This window comes from Lagopus muta, chromosome 1, assembly GCF_023343835.1.
Source record: "Lagopus muta isolate bLagMut1 chromosome 1, bLagMut1 primary, whole genome shotgun sequence".
NCBI classification, from domain to species: Eukaryota; Metazoa; Chordata; class Aves; order Galliformes; family Phasianidae; genus Lagopus; species Lagopus muta.
The window spans coordinates 13,578,130-13,604,025 of NC_064433.1; the positions used below are offsets into that span (position 1 = coordinate 13,578,130).

The following is a 25,896-nucleotide window of genomic DNA, read 5'->3' on the forward strand; positions in this document are numbered from 1 at the left end:
AACATAGTAGCTATATAGACTTTTTCAGGTCTGGTACACACAACCTTCACAGCAATACTGATACATCAGACAGCGACTTCCCAAATAAAGAACGAGCAATAGAAACCTGCTGTTTGCAATCTCCTGTTCGGAGATTACACTAATATTTTCAGTTTATTCCTATTCAGTACCCTATCCACGCTCACAGCATGAAGAAATTACAGCAGAACATTTAAGGTTATGCATATTCAAAAGATAAAATCACCACTCTAAAACTGTCCACTTTGAATTGACAAAGCTAACTTCCTCCTTCTCTAATGGGGCATATCAAGTAGCCACAGTTGCTGTATTCTGCACACTTCTGCACCAGTGCTGTTGCAGTTACTGCTCAGAATGTAAACATGTTTGTTTTTAACAACACAACCCCCCCACGTGTACACACACATATGTACAAGTTAGGATAAAAATGTGACAAAGTCTTTCACTTTCCCTTACATCAGAAGAAGGATTCATTTACTCAGGAGTCACAGGTACATTTTCCCTACCTCACGTTAACAATATCATGTCTTTTCCTTCTTCATTCTTAAGAAACTATAGGAGTATCACTGGTATCCTCTCAAATTGAGTGTTCCCTGAGCTTCAGTCAAGATTGAAAAAAATAGTACTTGTACAAAAAACTCTGAAGAACACCTGTCTTCTTTCAGAACAGCTGCTACCACCTGCCTGTACCCAGTGACATAACAAGGTTAACTCCTACAGACACCGTGTGTCAGCACGCTGCCAGGAGTTCAGCTTTGTCCCCATTAACACCAAGGGCAGCCAAAGATGATCTGAAGACAGCACAGATCTTCAGTGGTTGCTTCTCACTTCTGTAAAAGCAAGGCAGGGTGGAAACCAGAAGCTTCAAAACCATCCAAGCCTCTCTAAAAGGGGAAAAAGCATATAAAATACAGAGATGAATATGCCTTTTATCTGTTGAAATATTCTGTTCTCAAATAAATACACAGCCCAAGCCTCATGCTTAATACCTCTGAATAATTTAACACTGTCAAGTTTTTGAATTTATTTTAAAGTTTGTATACGGAAATTTTTGAAGTTTGAAGATGAAGTTGAGAAAGCAGTCGGCATTAGAAATGCACTAAGGATATGATATAGTCTAAAAAAGACCCACTATACAGTCAGGGAAGCAGCGTGACAGCAGAGTGTAACTATGCATTTGAATGTTATTTTTAAGTTGTCCACACAACTTTAGCTAAGTCTCGTTGACATAACCTGGCATTTGATCTTTTGCCAGGCTGTAGTATTTGCCCATTAAAACACCTTGGAAAAAAATGAAGATGGCATTAAGAGGAACTCCTCATTCTCCCAGTTCTCGGGCTGATGATGCAGGCAGCCCCAGCTGCCCTCCAGCACAAACTGCTGCTGTTCTCTCCCTCTTCCCACCTCCCTTTGTGCCCCACCTCCTCCTCCCCTGGTGCTTAGAAATCTTTAAATGTGGATAAGGAGGAGGAAAAAATAAAGACCCAATAATTACTCTGCCCAATGTTCATTTGAAAACCTGCGGTTGGACAGAAAGCTACTCCTCAAAGGAAAAACTACAATATTCAAGCATATTTTTGCATAACTACTTGTCAGATTAAATACTAGTAAAGCAAACCAAGGAAAAAATTATTAACCCCAAATATCACTGAGCTTATTTTCTAACCATGTGTATGCATTTATCCATCCTTGTTATGAGAAAGGTTATGTTTGGAGGGGACAAAGACAGAGTTAGGAACATATTTCAGAGGTGCTGAGAGGGAAAGTTTATTTCTATAGCATATATATTCTGGGCACAATATAAAAATAGCTCAACAACACAGCAAGACATTCACTCAATATCTTAAAAACATTTTCTCCTGTCCTTTAAAATCAGCTGCTGGTTTCTCCTTCTTACCATCATTAAAGCATCATAAGGGAACAGCTGTAAATAAATGCAGCTAGGGAGCGAGTTAAGAAGTTATCAGTCTTGCAGCTAACACAGCAAATAGCCAGCAGTATTTTCCAGCTGTTGGCTAAAGGCAGGGAGATGGCTCACGAGTGTGCAGGGTCAGCTTTTCTGACAAAGCTGAAAGAAGAGCCACATCCGACGTGATAACGACGCTCAAACTGGATCGCTTTAATGTCTTTACCACTTAAATGGATAACTTCTGATTTCTAGTCTGAAGTATTCCTAACACATCACTTCTGTGATCCACTGTACAATCATTACTGGGTTAGGATTCTTCTGACAGCAGCATTTTGTTGCAGGTGTATAACACAACTAAATACTGCATTCCATTCTCATTTTCAGATACTATTTTTCCAAGCAAGAAGAAGTTAAATTGCTCCAACACTGTAGAAAAATGAAGCAAATTTTAGTCTCAAACAAAATAGTTTTCTGTTCATCCAGACCGAGTCAAACACATGTTTTCTTCTAAGGACTGCGAGGTTCAGAAAACCTCACCTACAGGCTGACCCAGACCTGTAGATACTGGAGATGAAGCTGCACTACCTTCCCAAAAGGAATCCATTGGGTCACGACTATTAGATACATGCCATAATCTTAAAACTCTGGGTTAAAATTTCTCCTTTGACTAAATTATTACTTGGTGTTCTGAAGATCTTAAAGTTTTAACTTCTTGTTACAAATCCCCTGGTAAAAAAAAATTACAGCATACCTACTATATGTTTTTAGTATGTTCTGCCAATGTTTTGTATTATGCTTATAATCACAGTATCTACATGACCATTTTCTCCATATATTCTTGCAAGATTTTCACATTTCTTACTCAGCAAATAGCTTTACTGGATTTTTACACTATGGTAAAGAGGGTGTCCTCAGCTCTGTTCTTGCACAAAACAAGACAGGACCTGTTTGGCCTTTTCTGAGCTCCATATAATAGGACAATCAGCTCTAAGAAAAAGTTCCATCAAGAAGTACGTGTCACACAGAGCACAGCATAAGCCAAGCCATCTCCGTGCCTGCAGCCACCTTTTCTCAGTGGGACCTGGGGCTGTTTTGTTGCTTCTGCCTGAAATGCAGCTCAGCAGAAAGGTTAAAGCACTCTGTCAAACAGCAGTTAAGCATGTCCCTTGTTGCATATGCGGGACAAAGCAACAGGAAAACTGGAAAAGCAGATATGCAAGACGGGACAAGAGGCATCCAGAGCAGTCAGGGGTAGTCCAAAGGCAAGGCATTTGGACCCATACACCACACACTGAGCAACACCGAAACACTCAGGGGTTTTCCTGCAGTTCCTCAACTGCGACAGTGTACAAATACTGTAGAATAGACTAGTCTGTGTCCACATCAGCCGTGTAGACCAAATGCTGGAAATCAATGTCACTGAAGGCTTTGCCTCAGAGCAGCCTTTGTAATATCGCAACAAACCTCAACATTCCATACCTGAGGAGTCTGGCATCCTTCAGCATACGCTTTCCAGCTAATTTGTCATTGAAAAAGAAACTGATGGCCCATACAAACTCTCCAAGGGCACTGAAATACTCCGCTGGGACCAGTTAGATTAACAGCAACCAGCCTGCGACCGTTACCATGAGACCACACACTGCATCAGTCTATGGTAACAGACAACTAGTAGCAAAGCCTGAACAAAAATCTCTGAGCACAAGGGTGGCTCTCCACCCATATATAACATCTTTTTTATTTTAAAATACAACTCTAGTAAACTAAATAGATCTACTTATTTCTAAGATACATATAAATAGATTTTCTAATTATATTGCAAGTGTGCTTCCCGCATGTGCCATTTTCAATCACCAATTGTGATGCCCTGGTTTTACACAGCTGCATGAAATGACACCAGAAGGTTCATCTCTTTTTTCTCCTTACCCTCTGCATGGAGAGAGTAGTAACACAGGATGGTATTTATTTAAAGTGATACAAATGTTAAACACCCTAACTCTGTTAATTTAGACTTCAGCCATAACCTTCCTCAATTTACACTTTCTTTGCTGCAGGGAACGTAAAGAATTGTCAGATGTCTTCCTAAAATCTGAATGTAGTTATAACACACACACATTGATTATCTATCATTGCATATATAGGATATAAGCATATTGCTATACTCAAACACAGAATGAAAAAAGATGGGGTGCTTTCAATTAAGGAAGTGCTGTGAAAGTCTTCTGGCAGCTAGACACAAAATATTTATATAGGAAAGAAGGGAGTTCAAAGTGACAACCATAAAGGAATTTATAGAAAGCAGAGGGCTGTCCAGACATGAGATCTCATCCTATAATCAGTAAGGCAATTTACATCTCCACTATTTTAAGTCTCATCTACATCATATCAAAATCAGCTGCTACTGATGAAAAATTCAGAGCATGTTCTGCAAATTAACTCTGCCTTCTTTCTTCCAACAACCTCTGCCCTTCTCCACAACTTCCCCATAACTTGTTAAGCAATTTCATGGGACACCTGTCTTGCCTAGAAGCTGGCTGCAAATACTTTGAGGACTCGTGTAGGTGGCAAAGCATTGCCATCCACTGCAACTGTGTGGTGACACCTCAGTAGCTAATCATGCTGTCCTTCATCATTCTCCTTCTACATGGCACAAAGTAGTTTTTGTTGAGTGATGCCTCTAAAAGCATACAACTAGCATACAGCTATCAGCTACTGTCCCTCATGCACGTCCATACACCCTCAGCCTCCTCTTCTCCAAGCCACAAAGTCAGAACTCCCACACATTTCTGTCCTCCTCCAGTGATAAACAGAGCAAGATGCCTTCCCTTCTTTACTGGCAAGAAGCCTCTGTAAATCACGATTTTTAACAACATAGTCCTAATTTTGGCAGCTGGTGGGGCAACACTTCAAGTAGCATACAATGCTGAACATGGAGCCATCACACTAACTATGACTTTCACAAAAAAACTAGACCAACATAGAGAGCCCTCAAGAAATGAAGAGCAAGCAGGAAGAAAAAGCAGACTTGCAGGCAATCACTGAAGGTAGTAGCTTGTGGTACTGGGAATGGGAGGGTGGTTGGACTAGATGATCTTGCAGGTTGTTTCCAACCTTGCGATTCTATGATTCTAAGGCTCTGCAAAAAAACCTCCCCTTGATACTCTACTTACAGCAGCATTTCCCTGCACAGAAATAGAGGTAGGAAAAAAATTAAAGAGAAGTTAAATTTAAAAACCTCATGAAAGAGCATCAGAAGATAAAAAAAAGACACCTGAATTCTCCGTCAGTTTCACTTTCCTCCTTAGCATTCCCTGATGTATTCAAGTTTACAGTCATATAAGATACATGCTTGAAAATCAGATAATTCAAGTTCCAACATGACCGGTGAGCTCAGCCCCAACAAAGCTGACTGATGATCATCCTGGCTCCTCTCACAGCGAAGGAAATATTCTTCAGAGCTTATGTGCATTTTTACACACAACTACTTCACTCCATGTGTATGATACTCTGAATATAGGTTTATATAAGCGTTATTTGCTCCTGGTGTTCAAACCCATAATGAGATTGTTTCTATATGCATGAAAACAGGGGAAAAAAAAAAAAAGAAGTAATGAACTTTATCAGAAGAAGCAATCCTTACAAACTTATTTCAAAAAGTGTTATTTTGTTAAGTCATGAGAATCAACAATTTACTTCCAAATATTGAGAGCTAGATTAAGAAAGAGAGATAAAGGAGTACTGGTGGGAGACATGGACCAAAATAAAATCAGCAGAATTCATTCAGAGCGTGGAAAAAAATCATAATAGGAGAAAAATAAAGCAAAAGATTCTGGGAGGACAAGAGAAGAACATTGAGACGATGAAAAGGTACTTTGCCAAGGCAAAAATAGCTGAAAACAGTGAGAAAAGAAGGATGAGAGAGCTCAGAAGAGTGTAGGAAGAAAGGCAAACTAAAAAAAAAAAAGGACTGTATCTTGCAAGGGAAGACAGTGAATGCAGCAAATCTGCTCAACTTAACGGAGTCAATGTATGGTTGCTTAGGAGAAGGCAGGCAACAGTGCTTTCAACATTTTAAAGAAGATTAGCATGTGCTCTTCTATGCAGCAACTACAAGACACACTAGAACACACAATGAAAAATACAACCTGCTTCCTTTCCTCCCAAAACAGGGCTGTGACAATAAGCTCACAGCTACTCCCCAACACTGCTGCTCCAACCACAACCAAGCAAGAACAGCAGCTAGGGCAGCAGGCCCACAAGGCACACACAGCATCTTATATTTAAAACCTTGTTGCGTAGGTACTTGCATACTGGGCAGTACAGTATCTTGAATACAGTTTGTACCTACTTTGAGAGCCCAAAGTGCATTTAGAGAACCTGTTGTATCTGCTTTTTTACATTAGAAATTAAGTTTTGATTTATAAACAAAAATTGATTAAGACTGTAGAATAACATCACAAATTAAAAAAAAAAAAAAAAGGTGAACTCAGAAACAAAGTTTTCCTCAGACTTCTGTATGTTCTGTTAGGTTGGGATTTGGGGGGGGAGGACAAGGGGGTGAGGAGAGGAATTAAACTTGCAACATCCCCAGTTGCTATGCTAAAGTTGGAAAAACTCCCAACTGATGTAAGTCACCAAGAACCTTCTTCAACAAGAACAAAAAAGCAGCAAGACTTAACAGAGCCCCGCATTACTTCCACTTCAAAATATAAACAGGAAAGGTGGCGGAAAGAGATAAAATATTCAGACTTGCTTTATTCCCCAAGAAACCACATCCTTAATTTGTTCCTTTCCTAACTAAATGACTGGATAGAAAAGCGGCAGGATAGATCCAGAATATGTAAGAAAGTGCAGAATAAATTATTTTGTGTTTCACTTGGCTATATCCAAACGTCCTTTCAGAAAGCTGGAACAGTTTCACAAGCTACCAAACCCAGCTATCCATTGTGCTCTCTGTCAGGAGCTACTGACCTCCAGAGAACAAAAGAACGTTCTGCCTGATCGCTGAGCGAGGTGCTCAGAAAGGCAGTTGACCCCAAAGGTACGAGTCCAAACTTGACTGCTCTGTTATACCAACAGAGACAGCTCAGACAGTAATATCTTCAATTGCTTGTATTGCACATATCTGCACTTCAATTTGCTCTACTAATAGAGCAATAAGTCTAAGGCTCAGTCTACAAAGAACCAGCATATAGCCTACAGTTGCCTGTAGATGGTCACCATAGGTATTTTACATAATTCTTGCTCTTTTCCTATCATTCTTATCCCCTGCCTTCCCTTCCCCATTGCCCTAATTCACAATAATCACTAGCCTTCCCTTTCCCCATCACTTTAATCAAAATAAACGATTTGGGCAACATTTGACCTTACTTGTGTCTGAGTCTCACACCAGATAAGCCAAAGAACCTCCCCTCTTACTCTGATAATTGAAGCAAGACACTCTCCTGCACCAACCACCCGTGTGCTGACCGATGAGTGCCGGTGCCTGCTGAGGCCTTTCCCATCCCCTGGAGCCAGTATCTGTTGTAGTTTCCCACTGAAATAAACAGAAGGCATTACTTTCAGAGCAACCTATCCTATCTAGAAACAGAAGGCCATGGATTTAGATTTTTTGTTGCTGTTGTTTTCGGTTTTTTGCATATCGTTTTGACAGTGGATTCATCAGGTGTTCAACAACCTTTTAAAACAGCTATTATTCATTGCAATCCACATTTGATAAACAAGGAGCTATACTAATACGCTACACTGTGCTAATATATAAATCCTCCTATATAGAGGCAAGTAATCAATCAATCAGAGTGAACTGCAGAAGAGCTTGGGTCAGAAGGGACCCTAAAGCTCACCAGCCCCAACCTCTGCTGCGGGCTGGTTACATCCACCTGTTCAGGCTGCCCAGGGCCTCATCCAACTCAGCCTTGAGTGCCTCCAGGGATGGGGCATAAATATTAACATTTATTCCTCTTTGAAAAAGAAAATAACTTGGATATGACAAAGTTCAAAGAAATGTTCAAACAAATCAGGCAGGTAACAGAGAAGAAATAGTGTTATAAATGCAATCACAGAAGTCAGAAAAAAATAATATTGAAATAAGAATACACAAATGTCAGCAGAGAAAAATAATTACAAAAAACCTAAGCAGGAAAAAAAGCCAATAAAAAGAGAACACTTCAGCACTATTTCCTTCATTCATTCTCATTATCAGATTCACAGTTTTGAGAAGTAACACAGATGGGAATATCAGCATACTGCAAAACCGCCTGGAATAGCAGAGTGCCCACACACACATGGAATCCTTAATCATTATTACAAGGTCATAAATATATAGGAAGTACAACACAGCTCAAAATTCAACGATTTGGGTATTAACCACAGTGTTTGGCCCTTCTCACAGAGTTTCAGCATTCAAGAAACACAGGCAGTGCACCTTTATCTCTGCCAGAAAGGTTTCCCTTATCGATTCTTTGAAACAAAAGACAGAAAGGCTTCTGCAGCTGGGCAGGGCTGCGCCTTAAGGCCTCTCTTCATGCAAGAGTTTTTGGATAAAACTGTTCTCAATAACTCTCACACATAAAGCCCTCACTTTCATTAGCCTGCTTTTTAAAAGACCTTTCCTCCATGCTCCTTCCTCACCAGAACCAAATTTTTTAGACAGCTGTTAGTTTAACAATCTTGCTTTCACACAGTTTTGGAAGTTTACAGCCAAGATCTGGTCCCCTCTGTAAGTTAAAGATCTTTTTGCTAGGCTAAATCTGACACCATTATGAGACTAAAGTGACGGATAGGCCATACAAGGGGAGACAACACACTGCACAGCATCAGTTGCTACGACATTCCAACACAAGCCTGTGATGCACATACATTACTGTATTAGTCAGCCCTCCAGCAGGCCTTCCCCAGCCTCTCCTGACTCAATTTTAAGTATGTGTTCTTAAATCACATCAAGGATTGTGGGTTTTTTTCTTTTTCTTTTTCTTTTTTTTTTTCCTCCTTTTTGGCCTTCCCTCTGACCAGTTTATACACTGAACAGATTATCCGTACGCTTTAAGCCACATATTGACAGCTTTTGAGATCCACTCAGAGAAAACATGCTCAGAGAAAATGTGCTTTGGACCTACTGTCTTCTCTTACACGGTGCATAATATGAGAACTCTAACAGAATGTTTTCTTTCCTGACAGCACAGGTTACATAGCGACAGCAGTAGGAAATTATCGAGGTACTTCTGCCAGAATCTGAATATATGAGCACAGGAGATGAAGAGCAGCCTGCAGTATAAGTCTAAGCATAAATCATAAATATGGATTAAAAACAGGGAAAATATTATCTATTCAGATGGCAACTTTTATCAGGCTGTGCTCATTTTCTCAAATAGCTTTGATACAACACAGCATTGCAATGGCTCAAAAACCAGCAGCAGCACCTACAGAATTTGAAAAGCAGTGTATCAACTATTAGGCAGTAACTAGGAAAACAAGCATTTTAAAATACACCATGCCCTGCGTCGGGTTCCATTTGTTTTATTGAAAAAGCACTGCAGAACAGGTTCACCCAAAGCACAAAACGCATTTATTTTTAGCAACTGTAAAGACTGCCAGCTGTCAGGGAGAACCCAAGATGACAATTCTACTTTTTGTTTTTCTTTTTTTTTTTTGAGGATTGTTGCATCGTCTTTTACAATCACTTAGCTTTTCTCCTGCGCGTGTTTGTAGGCATTTATTGAACCTCTGCAAAGTAATGCTGGGTTAAGCATGCTCTACACACATCTCACCGCTATGGTATTAAAGCTGTTTTAAGATATGCTTTCATGCTAAGTCCTTATTTTTATCTCCCTTGGCATTACAGCCATGGATCATTCGCGTCAGACCTCAAAGCCTCCCTAAGACACCCATTTCCCATATTCCAGCTCTAACATCGCCACCAGACGCAGACTTCCTAGCAAATGCTGAGGCTCCTCTCTCCACCAGCCAGAACATCTTACATAATAATGTATTCTTATATAGCGTTTACGTTACATTAGCCTCAGTTAGGGTTAGAACACACTGTTCCATATAAAGCACAATGACAAGACTGCTTCCTTGAAGAGTTTACAATCTAAGAATGCAAAGAATACACCAGAGGGAGAGAAGGAAGACACAGGGAGATAAAAGCACTTATAAATGCATCTCCACACACAGCATTTATTATTAGAGCAATGCGATTGCCAACCATATCCATCATATCCTCAATTCTTTATGGGTATGAGAGCAGAAATGCCTTAGCAGACTGAGAAAGTAAGGCAACTACATGTTCATTCTGGAGTGTATTTATAGGAAAAGGAACACCACAAGAGGAAGAATGGAGCACTTTCAGGAGATAAGGAATGAGTGGGCAAGGTTTGCAACATTGACAGATAACAAGAGACAGATGAGGACATGAAGGAGGGAGATTGTGGGCAAGTGCAGATAAGGAAAAATGAGCTGGATTAGCAAAACAGGGAATGTCAATGGAGACATTTTTAAAGGATTACTCAGTCAAAACAAGAAATAGAATATGTTCCATGTGCTTCCTGGAAGGACTAGAAGGGACGATCCTATAGTAATCAGGTTGGTGGATAAGGCATACATATTTTTCCTCTCAAACTATATCTTCCCACTTGAAAAGTCACCTTTCAGAAAGGCAGTACATTTTATTGTTCCCAACCTCAATTGAGATTCCTTTGCATTTCAATCTTCAGCAACAGCACATGAAGAACTTCACAAAGAACTTTTAAAAAAACGTTCTCATGATTGAAAACTAACTTCAGATAAAATAAGCTGATAGTCCAATACAGCTTCATCTGCAAGATGTTATCTTGAATATAGTGGATTAACAGTATGCAAAATACAGAATCTTGAAGAAGTGATTCATCATCTCCTTGCAGTGTTGCCTCACAGGACATACAGCAGGAATGTGAAAGTATTATTAAATGATTTTGTCTTCAAAAATTACCCTGCTATCAAATAATTTAAAGTACTTTCCTCTTAGTTGTTAAATGACCTCATTAGGATGAGGATACATATACTTCTCAATTAAATCCACATTTCTTATACATCCTAACTGAATTCTGTATTTGTTTTGTATTGCTTAGTAGTAAGGTTACAAGGTTATCAGTAAAACAGTTTACTTCAAGAACACTGCTGTGCAAATTTAAGGTTATCTCCTTTCTGCCCATATGGACGCAGCAATTTTAGAACACTGCAGTACTTTTATATTCTGATATCTTTCTTAATTCACATGTTTCTGCTTCAGGAAATCAGTAACTGCACCATATTACTGATTGGTAGTAATTCTTAGCAATGTCACACCACCAGTCAACATTTCCTTTCTGCAATTGACCCCAAACCACAAAAGACACTAAATTATACAACTAGCCCTCTAAAAATGGGCCACGGGTCTCTTGGCTCAATTCTGTGATGACACTAAAGAAATGATAGTAGCCTTTACTCGCTACAGCATTCACTCTAAATCTTCTCTTCACAGCCTGCGCTATAATAGACTCCACCTAAGAGCAGAGAGCTCTAAGCACCACTTATTCCAAGGGCAAACGTAGCATGCAAAATTTCTCACTGTGTGTGGCCTGCTGATTCATGCGAGAAAAAGGTTAAACAACAGCTTTTTGTAGATATCAAATTCAAAAGCATTCACAGAATGATTTTCTATAAACAAACACCAGCTAATAACCAGATTGAAACCTTTTTGTCAATCAATTGCTTCTCTTCTCATTACTGAAGAGAAAGCCCTACTTTAAGTCAAATTAAAATAATTGAATGGTAATGATCTCACTGCATTATCGCTGCTGTAATCACTACCTGCGCATTGAAGAAAGTCTTTGAAGAGTTCAGTGGTAATAATTCTCTGATCTTACACTTGGCTCCAACTCTCCTTAGCACCAGGACAATGCAGTTCAATTTCCTTGCTTTTCTAGCAACAAGGCAGTCCATTAAAATAAATTCCATTAAACCAAGTCCAAAAGTAAGAAAAACAAAGGAGAATGAAATTATTTAAATTGCTGAGCTTTAAGCACCAGAGATTTTCAAGTTTTTGGGACATCTGTACAGTATTTCAAAAAGCTTCTGCAGACTCTGTTGGCTTCATGTTTGCACAGTCGCAATACAAGTCTGAATCGCACAACATCTCACCTCTTTGACAAGCTCTTTAACTTAACATGGTGCATTTAAATTATGTCCCATTGAAAACAGAGAAGGCAACTGAAGGGGCAGAAATACAACTTGTAGAACAGGGTTTCGTAGGACAATGTTTTAATATTTGTGGCACACTACTAAAAAAAAAGCAGAAATACCCCAGGCAGTCAGCTTTCAAAGCAATTGTGGATGCCCCATCCCTGGAGGTGTTCAAGGCCAGGTTGGATGGAGCCCTGGGCAGCCTGGTCTGGTATTAAACGGGGAGGTTGGTGGCCCTGCATGTGGCAGGGGGGTTGGAGATTCATGATCCTTGAGGTCCATTCCAACCCTGGCCACTCTGTGATTCTGTGGTGCACGGACTACTGTACATTTATTCATTCTAACTGAAATATACAATAATTTAGAAGAATTACTTATGATTGTCTTCAATGAAAGACATCACAAGCAATCATCACACTTGAGTTTGTGGTTGAAGTATTTTTCACATTGCAAAATTCAGTCGTCGTTGTAGACAGAGTTCATGAGGCTGATGAGCAAGGTCCCAACAGGGCCTCCAGTGCCCTCAGCTTGAAATTACTTTTTAGGAGGATGCAAATGAAAGAACATAAAGCCTGTACTCTATTAAATTACCCTCTCACAAAGTATTTATCTCTGTTGGAGAGCTGGCAGATGGTGAGCTACCACAATATTCAGTGTTATTTACAGAAAACAATTACAGAGCTTATGATCTACATAGGTTGCTCCAAAAGTAATGCCTTCTATTTATTTTTATTCAAACCACAACAGAGACAAAGAATGCAATAACACTGCTTGATAGAGCAAATTCTTACTTCCAAAACATTTATTTTTCAACAGATACCATGGTTTGCTATACCATGGACAGCAATGAACAAGAGTCCGCATGCCACACTTGTAAACATCTACACCAGTGGAGGTGACCCCCTAATTCAGTCACCACTGCCAAAACGCACCATCCACCATCTCGCTGTGCTCACATCCACTGCTTAGTCACCATAAACATCTTCCAGTACTTGAAGGGAGCATATAAACAGGAGGGGGAATGACTGCTTACAAGGATTGATAGTAATAGGACAAGAGGGAATAGTTTTAAACTAAGACAGGGGAGATTAGGTTAGATATTAGGAGAAAGTTTATCACTCAGAGGGTAGCTTACTGGAACAGGTTGTTGTGGATGCCCCATCCCTAGGCAGCCTGGTGTAGTGGCTGGTGACCGTGCCCACGGAAGGGGGTTGAAACTAGATGATCTTCGAGATCCTTTTCAACCCAGACCATTCTATTTCTCTACGATTCAGCAAGCATCGATTAACGTCAACGGCTGCCTTTCCACAGAGAACCTTCAGCTAGATTAAGTTGCTCAGAGCATGGTCCAGCCTGACCCTGAATGTCTCCAGGAACACAGCATCCACCACATCTCTGGGCAATCTGTTCCAAATGGAATATTGGTGGAAAGTCTCAACCTCTATGCCGTATCACCAAAACCTACCTCCAACACCATGGGCCAATGTAAGTAATGCCTCCTATTTTATTATGTTGTTCCTCTGATATGAGAGACAGACGTCGATGGTTTGGCAGTAGACATTGAACCTTCCCACCAATATTCCATCACATTTTGTTGCTATGCGATAGATGGCAGCAGAGGGACAGTGTCAAATTCAGTCCAGTATACCCACATGCTACACATAAACTACACGTAACATTAAAAAAAAAAAAAACAACCAAACAACCTGAAGTGCCTAAAACAGAATTAAATGCAGGTCTTATGCACAGTAAGAGTCTGATTTACAGATGCCTTTAAAATAGTGACTCAAGAACACTTGATTCAAACATATGCCACTGCTCTGAGTACCTAAAAATCAGTAGAATATTTAGATACTAATCATATTTAGCTTCTTATACTGGATTTATTATCAAAGGTCTTGATTTCAGTTCATCACTAGCAGCGTCATAATCAAATAACGAAGCAAATTCAGACGTAGATTCATGCTGGAATAATCCACTGTGACTTAATATTTTAATTATGCATGCCTCAGCCCACGATAAGCTACTGTAAGGTTTATCTTTGCAAGTCTGAGATATTTTTCCCCATAAGTGCCTAAATAAGAAGCTAAGTATTCCTGGATGCTTTGTTTTTATATCTCCATGGAAATGTTCACAAATAATATGAATAAAAACCCTAATGTCTGTTTTAAAACTTCATTCCCGAAATGTGACCTAGAAAAATTTAATATGCCATTTTCTATGATTACTTTTTCTAAATAATCCCCAAGCAGCCTTCTCAGTGATCTAATTCATTTAAATTAAAATTAGTTTCTTCTCCCTGGTCTTCTGTTATTAAAATCAAGCTGTGACTCATTGTACTTTCTGGTGTTTTCCTATGACGTAGCAAGAGCACTGCTTGGACTGCTCTGCTCACAGAACTGCAGTGGGAGCCTCTGAACCACGGCTATTTATTGGAAATGATAACCCCAGTGGGTCTTTGTTGGAAATGATAACCCCAGTGGGTCAGAAAGTGCGCGCTGTGGTCCTGAAACGCTTGTAAAATCACGCTCCTGGTCAGCACAGCTGAGACATTCACATGTACTCACAGTCTAAAGCCCAAAATAAAGCAGCACCAGTACAAGTAATATACCCTTTAAGATTTGGTCATATACAACACAGCAGTGAGAGCTTCCATCAGCTTTTCCTCTGCAGCCTCCTACTGTCACCCAGCAGTGAGTCATAGATCCAGTGCCCTGCTCAACAGAAGCTCCATGTCTGAAGAAAGCAGATACTTCTTTTCCAAAGCTGTACATCTCAATTGCAGCACAGGAATTATCTTTGCAGCAGTATAGTTCCCTTTCAAGTGCCAGGCAAATCTACAGCACCATCAGATCAAAGCAGTACTGCAACCAGACAGCAAAAGTCCAGGGCAAAAATTCCACTCCTACAGGCAGATCCAATGTTATTGATAAAAATCAATTGCACATCAATGATCTATAACAAAACTGTCAATTAGTATAGGTATATCAGTAAGACAATGTTTCAGTTTATGAAATGGCAAACAAATGCCAAACAAAGGGCTGCGTCTCAAGTCTGACAAGTCAGCCCTAGTTTTACCACCCTACTTTATCATGCAGCCCAACAGAGCCACCACTGGAATTCCCTTTAGATTGAATGTTGAAGAAGAAAAAAATGATTTCTCCAAAAGGTAAAAAGACACATAAGCCAAGCACAAAACAGCTATCCAAGACAAAGAGCTGCACACAACAGCCTTCGCATTTACAGCAAGGTGATGACTACAAAATTCCAAGAAACCTCAGTCCAGCGGACACACCACATGGTTACACCACCATTTTCCAACTCCATTTAAGGTCTCATGGTCTCATAAGAAAATTTGTTTGCTAAGTCTGTTAGGTCTCCGGAAGATCTCAAAAGTCTCTAGGGTTTGCAGTAACCAAGTAGCTCCACTTTATGCAGCCCCATCTGTATACTTAGTGGCTATCACGGAGAGTTTCATTTATCCATACAGCTTAAAACAAGTAAGAATAGAATTCTGCACATACCATAACCTGAAGAAGCATGAGCTTTTCCACTTGACTATTTCAGACAAAACTATCAGCTACTGCACTCTCTCAAATCCATCAAAACATCACTGTTCTAGTGAAAAACAAAAAGAAAACTTTCATTCAAAGAAAACCTTATTGTAGGAGACGATGGTGCTCACAGACAACATGAACAGTTCAACAGCTCACATCCTTTATGGCAGCCTCAGAGCAGGATAACACTTAACATGACACACCCTGCAAGTGAGGAAAACCACAATGGTTGTAACATCAGGACAATTACAGAGACAGCCACCTTTCTATATACTTCCCACAGTCCTAATAATAATCAACTGAATACCCGGCTCCACTGAGCATTTTAAATAAGGAGTATGTGACTTTTTATTGACCATGCAATACAAACAGAATAGGGAAGCACCACAAAGTGATGGGTAGCATCCTGCTTACTCCCATGGGTTTCCCAGACCCTTGTGGCAAGTTTATCAGAAATCAATTCAATAATTTAAAAAAAAAAAAAAACCCACTGAAGAGAACTGTAAGAAAGTGCACCTTTTTTCTTTTTTTTTTTTTCCTTTGGTGGGAGGGATGCAGCATGTAGGACTGACTCTCCCTTGCTGCATTTGTCCTTATGCTGACATTCATAGCACATAAATAGCCAACTGTTTTGCCTTTAACATTTTATTTATTTTACTTACCAAAGTTAACATTTCTATCATTTACACAGCTCTTAACATTTTCGATTTTATGTCTGACAGAGTAGTTGCATTTTATTATGGTGGAAATGAAGCACAATTCAACACGTAGCTTGTAAACACAAACAAATACTTGAGCACAAATAGAATGAAGTTTCAGTTTAAAGGGAGCACCCAGATTTCGTAGTGTGCAACTCAGTTATCTTTCAAAACATTTTGAGACTAGGCTGCTTGGCTGATTTCCCTATTAAAATCTGAGAGAATAGAAACATACAAGAGAAAACTGTAATACAATAGAAAGACTATTTGCCTTTGTATTCAGTACTTACTAAATGAGTCATCTAATTCCCTGCAGCCAAACTGCACTGCATTTGCTGTTCTTTTTCAAAGGAAAAGCAAGTAAGAAAAATAGCTCTACTACACACAAAGGAATGTTTTTGTATCACAGCTACCAAGAATTGAGCCCAGTTTTGCTAATCTTGTTTCTCAAAAGCAAGCAGCAGTGAAGAAGAATGAAAAACCACACAGGTAACAGATGGACCTTACAGATTTTGCAACCAAGACTACTGACATTCCTCAAAGTTTGACAGACCACCGCCACCAGCCAGCCCTTTCTGTCAACTCCTCATTTCATGGCATTCTGCAAACTCACTGCAAATCATTTTTCACAGCCTGTCATACTTAAGGAACCACTGCCACGGAGTGATTCATTCCCAAAGACTTTGTTTTCTGTGGTCTACAATCACCATGTATACTGGTAGCACTTCCTGAATGCCAAAAAATAAGTTAACAAGAAGCTGTAAAACTACTCTAAGAAATTCCAAAGAGACAGTGGGTACTGAGTGTTCATGTACTGCCTGAGACCATCTCTTCCATCAGTCTTCTCTTCAGAAATTCTCATCGCCCTTACCAGAAAAGGACCTGCAGTTCCCAAACCAGCTCCTGTTCCTCTGGAAGAGTGGAAGCCAGAAACCAAGTGCATATCAGCAGAATTTACTCTGTCTTCAAAAAGCAGAAAGGTAAATAATTTGGCTTTAGGTTGGAAAATATTGGGGGGAAAAAAAAAGAATTTAATCAGATGAAATGGAAGGAGTTAATCAGAGCTGACATTTGCTGCATGTGAGGCAGACAAGTGAACAGATGTCCCACAAAACCTCCCACTTCGATGAGCTTTGGACAAAAATGCAGGGATATCAACCCAGCACCAGCCTGACACGACACTTCCTGAGGCAGCAGTTCAAAGCAATCCACATGTTGCACCTTTTGGTTGGTTGGTTTTGGTTCACTTTTACCTAAGTAAGGATTCTCCTTTACAGAAAGAAAAAAAAAAAAGTGTTTTCACAGACACAATTGTGAGCAGGGACATGTTTAGAGAGAAACCCAGCTAAAGTCAATATAACCCTACTTTTACAGGAACAGTGGAAGTCAAGATTGAGTCTTTATGGGATCCCCCAGCAGAAAATGAAAACTGAAGGGCCATTTAATCATCAGAACAAAACCAGCCAGAACAAGCAAACCACAGCAGACACCTGAAGGACGAGGAACATTCAGTACACATCCTGTCTTTCTGCAGCATTACACGTACAGCTGGGCAGCAGCTGCCTAAAGAGGTAAGGCAGCAACAGCAAGGTACTAACTACAGAAAAGTGTTAAAGGCAAAACATTTGGCAAGGCTTGGACACGGTATGCTTGTTGTAATGCAGGCACTGTGATATTCACAGCACAAACCTGGCAGTGCTCTGAAAGGCACACACGAAGCAAAGCATTCAGAGCAGGAAGAGCACAAGGGCACGGACACATGCTGTGTGAAGTTATGTGCCACACCTGGAAGGAAAGATGCTACGGAGAAATGACACTGCATTATTTTTGGCTACAGTACACCCTAGAAAAATGAACAGCTGGAAGAATCACAGATATTTCTTTAAAACAGAAGAAGAAACACCCACCAGAATTCAGACATGATGGCAGAAACCACATCCTAGTAGGTAACGCAGGCAAGCTGCCACCCTGCACTAACAGACCACCTCAAACACAAGTAGATCCATCACCTACAGGAAAACACAACAACAAATTACAAAAAAGAAGAAAAATACAGCAAGAAAGTCAGAACTGTACTCTGGGTCAGCAGAGGATTACAATTCTTCACAGCATTTCCCAACACGTTTTGTCTAACTGAATTTTCACGTTCCCTTTCCCACTCAGTTCTCCCAGACACAGCACTGATGTGGCTCCACTGCCCACATCCCTGAAGCACTTTCTGCATGTCCTGAGGGCACTCCACATGAATTATGAATCAGTAAACTTTATATAAAATCTAAGCACTGAACTCCACAGAAGTTGATCTTACCGCAGAATAAAGTTCTGAAATCTTCTCCACCGCCCCGTAGTGCTTAAATGTCTACACTGCAAGAGTAAGTCACCTACATTTACTGAGGGAAATGCATGCACAGAATCAAGTTACCCTGACAATAATACCATACATGACGTAATTACTTATCTTTAAACAGATGAAAGAATTGATCAAACCTGTAAGAACAGAAAACAGCAAAACAGAAAACAAACACACGAGCATCATCTGTATTCACCTGAACTTCACATGTGTTGACAAAGGAACTTCTGGGAACACTTCCTTTATGAAGCACCACCCAATCTCTCTAAAAAGCAGTATGACCTGATCTCTGACAGAGCCAACTGGACCCAGAGCAGCACACTAGCACTTCCAACACTACCTGAGAAACAGTACTTTAAGGAAATGCCTCTGCTACATCACCCATACCATAAATACTTCAGGAGAAGATGTATAATGCAAGGACTGAGAAGCCAAGGCACTGCAATACATGGCAGACAGGAAAACATTTATTCCCTACAAAAATACAAGATAAATGAGCTCCTCTGGTCTTTGCCTGGTAAAGTGATTACAAAACCTGACCAAATTAAAACCTGCCAAGAATTAAAGCAAAAGAAACCACTCCTTTCTCAAAAATATCCAGGAACACAACAGCAACTTACCCATTAGTGACAGTACAAGGGATCTGGAATAAATCCTAAGAAATAAAGATACCAGGAAGAGGGATAGATTATCACACAAGTTGAATATAAGTAAGCAATCAGCATCCTATATAGATATTTTTAAAAATACACATGGAATGGTACAGACTCGATGGAGCAGGTGCATAAGAGCTCAGTAAAACAGCACTCAAGTGGGAACACCACTGTTTGCTTGCCATCAGCTTCACTACATGTACTCCCAATAACACAAGGAAGGCTGTGATATCAACTTCAGCAGGCAGCATCTGAATATACATAGCTAGAGAAAGGGACAAGATACCCTTGATAAGACAGGTACTTTGACATACGGATATGGTTTCTAAATGTGCTAAGCTGAAAGCAGAAAGGGACTGCATTTGCAAGCTATTTAATGATAAGTCTCAGTACAAACCCATCCTACCTTACAGAACCAGCAGCACCAAAAGCAACAAAGATGCAACTGGCACATCCTCTAACAGGAGTCAGTTGGTAACAGACACATTCACTACTTCCTAAGTTTATCCTCAGTAAGTAAATTCCGACTGATTTTATTGAGTTCCCAATCAGCGTTACATGCACGCCAAAAGGAATTTGTTTTTCAAGTAGCACTGATACCCCCCTAATTTATTCTAACTGGCAAGCTAAAACAAGCTTCATCAAGAAGTAGTATGGCTGCAATTCATTCTTCTAAATGCGTAATATATACTGCAAACATATGAAAGTGAAAACAATACTTCCTCTGTATCCAAGTGTACACACTTAACAGTTCTTAATTAAGAATAACCAGCACTTTTTTTTGCAGAGCATCTCCTTCCCAGATCAGGATAAATTAACATACAAGAAAGTTTATGCTTTCACTTTAACCAAACCTACTGTTCAGTGTCCCATTTTAGATGACAAATTTAATTGCACTTCTCAGAATTTTTTTAATTGATGTTGCCACCTAGTGGTTTGTTTCAACAGGACTGAATAATCACAAAAGCCAACATGAAAACATCAACATTCAAGCAAGGTTGAGAAATCTATTGAGTACAATTTTTTTCCCCAATACAGAAAAGTCTAATATTCCTGTCCACCCAAAACAAAGGAAATGGTCAAGGTCAATTAAGCCTAAAGTAGTAAATTCTTTTTAAAATAAAATAATTTCTATGGACAGAATAAGACACTACTATCAAATAATTTGGTTTACATTATGTAATAAACCAACGTTCAGTAAGTTTCCAAATATGTTTCAAATATGTAATTTCAGAGGAAAAAAATACAGCTACTGAACACGATTTTTAGAAGTTATCCCTTTCATTTCCTTGAACACTAAGTGGAGGAGAGCATATTCCCACCTGCCTTGCTTTTGGTTTACGGTGGGTTTGCTGTTATGGCAAGAAGATCTGAGCACCCTAATTATGCTAACTAAAATGCAGAACAAGCCCTATTTTATCTAACAAGAGATAAAGCAATGTTCAAACATTCCTATTATTAAGTCAGGTTTACTAGCTGGAAAAAGAAAAAAAAAAGGACAAACATGAAAATAAGTTTTTAGTGTTTACACAGCTTTTCCAATGCTTTTTCCTTCTGATCCAAACCAACATTTACACATAACACAGTCCTGTGGTTACACACAGCCCTGTTTTTCATTCATATTACATCTCAGGAATCTAATTCTTTATTATGCAGCATTAGTAATGGCTGATCAACAAGACTTTGGCACTTCTGCTCATTTGTCCCTATTGCTAAACACAAATAGACAAAAAAATGTATCAATTACATTTTAAATCAAAGACTTGCAACACTGTTTTCAAACTGTATAGCAGCAGTTATTTCCCTATTCTTGGAAACAGAACAAGCATGCAGAAACAAATCTGAACAATTATTTTCAACCAGTAGTTTGCTTTTAAATTCGCTTTTCTTCTAGTAAACAATTTTTTATTTTTACTCTCTCAAACAATTGCCAGCCTTACCCTGTGGGGCAGCAGCCCAGCACTGCCAGCAGGTGAGGGGAGGCCTTGTCCTGCTCTGCTCTGTGCTGTGCAGCCTCACCTCCTGCACTGGGTGCAGTGTGGGTGCCACAGCATCAGAGGGGCATGAAGCTATTAGACAGCGTCCAAAGGAGGGATATGAAGGTGGGGAAGGCTCTGAGGGCAAGGTGTGAGGAGCGGCTGAGGGCCTCGGTTTGTTGCCGGCAGCCAAGAAGAAAAAAATCCTTGTTAGTCCCTCATTAATGGAAAACAAGGGCAAGCCCAGCATTCCCACCTGGCTTGCCCAGCTGCTGAGGGGCAGGCACATGCTGGCCAACAGGCGGAACTTGGAGGCAGTGCCCACAAGCAGTGCCTGCCCAGCTAGCACATCACAAACACTGGGATAGCTGCAGGAGAAGCTCAGATCTTCACACAGATGGCGACTGACTTCAGCAAAGAAGGGTCAGCATTGCAGTACATAAAGCCTAAGAGAAAAAAACAGCTGCATTTATTGAGGGGGGCCCAAGTGAAGAACAGGAGACAGTAAAAGCATTAAGATATGAGTTAGTGGGCAAAGGAAGAGAATTGGAAGTACTTGGGATTTGTGATGGCAAGTAGAGAGGTGTAACTACAGCAAAAGCAAAACAGAGCCAAGGTTACTACAGTGCCAAGAAATCTGTGATACGGGATTACATAAACATAAAATCAAAATTTTTCATACATCTTCTCTTTAATCTGTGCAGCACTCTGAGATGTGTAATAGTGCTTAATTATTTACTTTGCATTCTTTTTTTTTTTTAATCTCTCCTTAATCAAACTGGTATCATTATAGCACATCTTATATGCTATATATTTACATAGAAATGTGAAGAATAGACTGGTATTATAACTATACTTCTTGTAAATCTTAGAAGAATGCTACTAAGATCATTCTTTTTTTCTTTTCAACCTTGAAATACACTATATATTCTCTACAGTATTTCTAAGATCTCTCTTTCCTGACATAGATTTACTACTTCAGAATACAGTCAGAATTTCTATAACAAAGACAGACCAGACCTTGCAAGCGCTGTCAAAGCCTTTTCAATGATTTCAGCTAAAATTTCTATTCAATATGCAATGTTACATAGTTTCGTCCACTTAAATATTAAAAAAGCTTCTTCAGTGAGCACAAGTATAAGAGCTCCTTTAGGAAGAAATGACAGCTTTCTAATGAAATGCTGAAAAAACATCTAAACAAATAAAGCCAAAAGCTGCTCCACAGACCACCAACACTGCAGACACCACTTCAAAAAGGTTCAACCTGAAGAGACCTTTACAAATACAAGTAGCAAATGAGAAGTTTCTTGTTATCTAATACTGCTTCTCAGCACTGAGATCATTTGACAGAATGCTCAGAAAACAGTTAAAGGCCATACAGATTTCCTGTAAAATTTAAATCCTTTGTTTTTTAACTCCAAGCCAATCCCCTTAACATTTTGCAAATAGACAGAAAGAGCTGCTTTCTCCAAATGTACTGCTGGCACAGTAGGAGAGCTACTTGCAAGCATCCCCTCAGATGTGCAGTCCTGAGCTTCATCTTTTTAATTCCACAGTCATCCATTTTTGTGGAAAAAGATACAAAATGCGATTTAATCGAGGCATCACCAGATTAGCACTGAATTTGTTCCTTGTCATTTCCTGGCTGCTGCTAATAAGCATGAATTCAGTATATTTGCATTGAAGTTACCTGAACAAAAAGCAATGGTTACTCCTCTCTACAGACCACACAAAGCAAGCCAGTGTAGCCCAGTAAACATGGTGCTGCCTTTGCTCCTAACTGGCCATGGGCTTTGCGGTCAGGTTCTAACAAAGGCACTGTGATTTACTGAGGTTTGCCTCACTTGTCTCAACCTGCCTGGAGATTTGCTTTTAGTATTTAAGAGCAACAGTCTACTGATCAAATGACCACTACTTGCTAAACGCAGCTGTAGCTTAGCTTTGTATAACTATTTATTGCAACAACTATTGTGTGCATCTGTGAATAACATAGCAATAAATATTAGTTATTCTGTGTTAAATGAACTACTTCACATGCTGGAATAAAAAGCAGCGTAAAGCAGTAAAGATGTGAAAAAGTGCAGAGGACTAGAAGAGTCACAGGGTGATACAGAGGCCCAGAGCTACCAACAGCTCACCTGTGGTCAGCAACAGGTCCAAGGACTGCAGCCCAGGAGCTGGGTAACGGGGTAACAAGGATAACAAAGAATACAAACAACACACACCACTACACAAAAATCCTCATGCATTAACTTGGATTGTCATATGGATTAACAGGACAGCAAAGAAAGTGAAGAAAGAACCAACTGTGGAATGCACTGCCAAACACATGAATACAACCAAGGCAGTTTTCAGAGTCAAGAGGAACAAACTGCCAGCATCCTGATGATCCTGGCTCTGCAAACAGTGACCATTTCTTCTGTTCTTAACAGAACCTTGAACATAACAGGCTCAAGCCTTATTTGAAACTGAGATGCAACGACGCAGTGAGAAGAGGTTCTCAAAGTCAGGAGAAGGCATAAAGATGGATGCACAAGTGCCTCTTCTTCTCTGCGAAAACACAGGTCCAAGCTTCATTTCTATAATGCTGCAGCAATCACTGGGGGAAGTCCACACTGCCAGTATGGGAGATGAGCAGGGAACAACTTCAGGCTGAGAAAGAACTCAGCTGGCATATGGAAGCCCAAACAGATTCAATCTCTCAGTCTCCATAAAGAAAAGAGTTCAGAATACAGTTAATTTACTGTCCTCTAAAAAAAAGTTAAACAATGTATTGCTAGGGAAGGGAATAGCTTTTTTTATTTATTTATACACATACAAGTATATACTGACAGTATATGTCACTGAGACATGTCACCATTCACACTGCTTTTATTCTTCGTATGAATTTATTTTCAGCAAATCCAAGCTTTGCTGTTCTCCATCACTCTGATAAAAAAACAGAAATTAATATCAGGAAATATGATGAAGGTGATTTTAATTCCTGATTAAGTTTTAATTCCATCCAAATAATTGTTTGAAGGGAACCATCTTAAACAGAAACAAAGCAATTTGTTCTCTTACACTTGCCTACAACACTGCCATGCTTTGAGAGGTACAATCCAAGAAGCCAACCCACAAAGAAAGGCAATATTATTATCAACTTTTTTTTTTTTTTTTTAAAGTTACTGGATTGCCAACCTCATCCCTGCTATTGGACTGTTACCTTCATAGAGGGGTGAGAGACTGAGTAAAAACTATGTATGAAGATCCCCAAATGAAGTTGCTTATGTAAAGACAATATTTTGTATAAGTATACATACATACATGCTATTTATTATCTACACCAATCACCTACAAACTATGAAATACACCATTTGTTTTTATTAAGGTCATTTTTCTCAAAACAAACATGTTGGCAAAGTCAATTTCATATCATCAATTGCGGGAAAAAATTAAGGATACAAACACTTTACTGATGTAAAATTCATGGCACCAAACTGAAATACTACTGCAGAACAAGATTGGAATAAGGGCTTTGGGAAGAAGCCTCTCAGAACCAGCTATGAGCTCACCTTCCTGCTCTACAGCAATCACTGCAAAATCAAACATGCCAGTTCCCAATACTCCACCATGCACAAATCATACTAATTTAAGCCTTGTGCAGCTTCAGTTCAAGTTAATATCTCCGGCTGTGAACTCTAATAGGGAAGAAGATAGCACAAGTTCAGTTCCATTGCCCTTGAATAGAACTTTGTCTTAAAAACACTCTGAATAAATAAACAAGTCAGGTAAGTTCTCCACATTTTCTCCACTACATTCTGATATTATGAGTGAAATATCACACATGCTGTTTTGGTTCTGCTTTTTTTTTTTTTTTTTAACTATTTGCTAATTCTTGCAACAATCACTAATCACTTTACTCACTAAAACTTTAACATACTTCAAGTGTTTGGTTTGCTGTGGTGTAATGAATTCAGTTACAACATCAGAAGGTGCTTAATTTACATGTTTTTTATGATCAGACCACCATGTTAGCATTTAGCAAGCTGTTGCAAAAAAAAAAAGATATGTCAGAGAACTAACAAACACATGATGGTAGATTGGAACATGTAAGAACTATTACAAATGTAAGGCACTGTTTGGCTGTTTTCTGTTCTGCTTTTTAACCTTTTCTTAAACTACCTGAGTTACTACCTCAACACACTCACTCTCCTATTGTCTGTTATTTAAGTTGCAAATGCTGAGGTACTTTCAGTTTTGGTCGTTCCAAGTGCTTTGTCACTGCACTCTCCAGTTGCTTCAGGACTCCAAAACAACAGATTCTGCACGCAGTTGTTCCCAGTGCTTATTTTCTTTGGCTCTCCTGCAACTGCAGTAGCTCAGGCACACATCTCTGGGTTCCCAGCTGATCTGAGGTCAGAGAAGCTGGCAGCAGACACAGACAATTCCACACACAAACACCAGAATTAATCAGAAGGTTCAAGACTGCCCTGCAAGGAAAGTCAGCTGCATCTGGGGATTGAGACATTGAAACAGCAGCAAAAGAGAAGTAGCAAAGT

General features: G+C 39.6%; 1 protein-coding gene across 4 annotated transcripts in view; it reads right to left on the bottom strand.

The window, feature by feature from the left end:
* Nucleotides 1-25,896, bottom strand: part of SRPK2 (SRSF protein kinase 2) — a 134,115-nt gene that overhangs the window by 95,310 nt on the left and 12,909 nt on the right. The gene's annotated exons all lie outside the window — the stretch shown is intronic.